We start from the raw sequence: 4,130 nt of genomic DNA on the forward strand, positions 1-4,130 counted from the left end.
TGTGCACACATGCTCTTCATCCACCCACAGTGACTCCACGCTGGTACAGAGCTCTCCTCTAACCTGTCACATACTTACAGGGATGTATTTCCACAGTCAGTCTGGCTCTGGCAGAGTCACCTGTGGGCTCCACCTCTGTGTGGACTTTCACACTGAGAGTGGGGACATCAGCAGGTGTTGGGATGTTGTAGGTGGCACAAATCTGGGAAACAAACAGAACCAATCACAGCTCAGTGTAGCCTGCTGTCACTTTTCTACACCGTGACACTTTTACATTTATATCTCTATATTTATCTCAATATCCATCCATCCATCTTCATCCGCTTTATCCGAGGCCGGGTCGCGGGGGCAGCAGCCTAAGCAAAGAGGCCCAGACCTCCCTCTCCCCAGCCACCTCCTCCAGCTTATCCGGGGGAATACCAAGGCGTTCCCAGGCCAGCCGAGAGATATAATCTCTCCAGCGTGTCCTGGGTCTGCCCCGGGGCCTCCTCCTGGTGGGACGTGCCCGGAACACCTCACCCAGGAGGCGCCCAGGGGGCATCCTTGTCAGATGCCCGAACCACCTCAGCTGGCTCCTTTCGATGTGGAGCAGCAGCAGCTCTACTCTGAGCCCCTCCCGGATGGCCGAACTTCTCACCCTATCTCTAAGGGAGAGGCCAGCCACCCTTCGGAGGAAGCTCATTTCTGCCGCTTGTATCCGCGATCTCGTTCTTTCGGTCACTACCCACAGCTCGTGGCCATAGGTGAGGGTAGGGACGTAGATCGACCGGTAAATTGAGAGCTTCGCTTTTACACTCAGCTCCCTCTTCACCACGACGGACCGGTGCAGCGTCCGCATTACTGCAGCTGCAGCCCCAATCCGTCTGTCGATCTCCGGCTCCCTTCTCCCATCACTCGCGAACAAGACCCCGAGATACTTGAACTCCTCCACTTGGGGCAGGAACTCATCCCCGACCCGGAGTGGGCACTCCACCCTTTTCCGGCTGAGAACCATGGCCTCAGATTTGGAGGTGCTGCTCCTCATTCCCGCTGCTTCACACTCGGCTGCGAACCGTTCCAGTGCGAGCTGGAGGCCCTCACCCGATGAAGCCAACAGAACCACATCATCCGCAAAAATCAGAGATGAGATTCTGAGGCCACCAAAGCGAAAGCCCTCCGCCACTTGGCTGCGCCTAGAAATCCTGTCCATAAAAATTATGAACAGAACCGGAGACAAAGGGCAGCCCTGGCGGAGCCCATCACCCACCAGGAACGAGTCCGACTTATTGCCGGAAATGCGAACCAAGCTCTTGCAACGGTTGTATAGGGATCGAATGGCCCGTAGCAATGGGCCAGACACCCCATACTCCCGCAACACCTCCCACAGGACACCCCGAGGGACACGGTCGAATGCCTTCTCCAAGTCCACAAAACACATGTTACTGGTTGGGCAAACTCCCATGCACCCTCAAGTATCCTGGAGAGGATAAAGAGCTGGTCCAGTGTTCCACGACCAGGACGAAAACCACATTGTTCCTCCTGTATCCGAGGTTCGACTAGCGGACGAACTCTCCTTTCCATCCTTTTTATCTCAATATTTATCATCAATATCTGTGTTTCTCATTTTGTATCAGTGCTTGATGTTTGTTGTGTGTTTGCTGCTCCGACAGCTCAGTTTCCCTCTGGGATGAAGAAAGTTTCTCTGATTCTCATGGAGACACAAAGTGACTTTATTGATTTTTAATTTAGTGTCAAACAGAATTGTACTGTGTGCAGTTCTTACTGTCAGCTCTAATGTTGTCTATGAAAACACATTTATTCCATGTGAAAATGCTTCTTTAGCGTTTTATAAGTACAAAGAAACAAAGAAATCCTTTGTTTGACACCAACCAGGACCTGGTCACATGATGCTGTCACTGACCTGCACTGAAGCACATGCAGCTTCACCTCCAGCCTGTGTTTTCCTGACACGTCCTGCAGCGCCTCCTCCTGGTAGAACAGTTTGTTGCCCTGATTTCAATCAAATGTCAGCTGACTGCTGGAGCCTGAACTGTCCCTGCGCTCCAACCTTCAGGACTGAACACCAGAGTGGAGCAGAGAGCCTGAAGAGCCTCCACTGTGTCCTACAGGATGGATTCATGTTGACATGAAGTTCAAACTGCCTGTGTCACTTCAACACACTCTCACAAAAGAGTTTCTAACCTTCACTTCCTGGTTAAATAAAGGTTAAACAGGTTAAACATGTTTAACAGAGATGATCTCAGAGAAACAAAGCAGAGAAATCACAGGTATAAACTTACAGACTGCAGCTGAGCTGTTATTTACAGGCTGTTACGTGTAGTTGGTGCACAGAAGGCTGTTCTGTTAAAACAACACATTTTTAGACCAAAGTCAATTTCATCTTGTAAATAAAGAATAAAAACATCCCTGCCTGCTAAAACAAGTCTGTATATCTGAGAGAAAAGCAACAACATGAAAGCTTCAGGATTATTTCTCCTGATTTGGTCCAAGACTGTAGATGAACTCAAAGATGAGCTTCATGCTGTTCGGGTGGTGTCGTACCTGAGTGGAGGAGAAGCCTCCGTAATAGTTCTGCTGCCCAGTCAGCCACCTGATAATATCCCAGATCCTCAGCAGTCGGGGAGGCGCTGAGTTTGGCCAACAGCACATAAGAACTGATCTCCACTGACAGGGAGGCTGATGTTTCTGCTGCTGTCTGAGACCAGCAGAGGAAACCTCCTACAAACACAATAACAGTCACAGTGATGCTAATAAAGCCTGAATGATGTCCTGCTAAAGGATGACTCACCTTCCCTCACTGCAGCTGTGTCTAAGTGCTGCAGAAGGTGAGCTCGGGTCTCCACGTCTCCTGCAGGGTGAACACAGAGGCCAGCAGAGCTGTAGCTGCTGCTCAGGTCACTGAGAGACTCCTGGAGACAAGCCAGGCTCTGGATCATCACAGGATCCTTTAAAAGATCACAACAAAGAACTTTAATGGACAAACAGAAACCTTCTTTCATTAAACCCAGTGTGAGAACAAAAGGAGGCAGAGTTCCTGATTCAGTCACTCAAACAACAAAGACAAAACTCCTAAACACAAACTTAACAATGTGGTGTTTGCTGTACAGTGCAGCGAAGAATGCCCAGACCTCTACATTGGAGAGACCAAACAGCCACTTCACAAGCGCAAAACACAGAAGAGCCACCTCCACAGGACAAGACTCAGCAGTCCATCTGCATCTAAAGGTCAAAGGTCACTCTTTGAGGATGCCAGTGTTCACATTTTGGACAGAGAGGACAGATGGTTTGAAAGAGGAGTGAAAGAAGCATCTATGTCCACTGTGAGCGACCATCTTTGAACAGAGGCGGGGCTTACGACACCAACTCTCTGCCATCTATAATCCAGTTTTGAGATCCCTCCCCAGACGCCTTAACGCCCACTCACATCCTGGGCCATCTGACCTCAGGATATCACATGATAGGGTGGAGCCAGGTTTCACAATGAGCTCACCCAAAATCCTGGCTGATTGGGACGCGCACCCGTTTTTTTTTTTTTGTTTTTTTTAAGTGTTTGTTCTAAAAAAAATATTCGTAAAAAACACGTTACTTGTGCCTTTCTGAATCCCTTAGTGAGGTTCGGCTCTACTCCTAGTTGGGATTCTTGTCCTTTGCTCATGCATGTATTGTAGAGCCATGAGGAGCCTTAATAATGCAGCTGCATTATTTATCCACCATAACAGAGGTTAGTGTTCAGCTCTGTCACCACTCTGGCCACATGTTGCCACACTTGTACTTCCAGCTCTGAGCTGCTGCTGCTGAACACGTTACTTTTGTAATTATGTCTCCAAGCAGCATCACAGCTTTCAAAGAAGAAAAAAAGCATTATTTCCTGATAATGTCTGATGTGCTTGTACAAGATGTAAAAGACTGGTAGTTTGAGGAAATCACGACAGCTTTCAAAAACATATTTGCTTGCACAGAGCAGTGAGCCTTCTTGGTTTCCCTGTAGATTAAAAACAGGATTGGAGTGGTGAGGTACGCGGTGCTGCACGGCTGTCTATGGGACGACCTGGACATCAGAACCAGCCCAGACCCAGACATCTACCAGCACAAGTACAGAGCCTTTATCTCACATGTTGGAGCATTCGTTC

General features: G+C 48.9%; 1 pseudogene; it reads right to left on the reverse strand.

Moving 5' to 3' along the window:
* Positions 1-1,465: 1,465 nt before the first annotated feature.
* Positions 1,466-3,150, reverse strand: LOC120725662 (annotated as a pseudogene).
* Between the last annotated feature and the right edge of the window lie 980 nt (positions 3,151-4,130).

The sequence above is a fragment of the Simochromis diagramma genome, unplaced genomic scaffold (assembly GCF_900408965.1).
Source record: "Simochromis diagramma unplaced genomic scaffold, fSimDia1.1 OVJJ01000708.1, whole genome shotgun sequence".
Lineage (NCBI taxonomy): Eukaryota > Metazoa > Chordata > Actinopteri > Cichliformes > Cichlidae > Simochromis > Simochromis diagramma.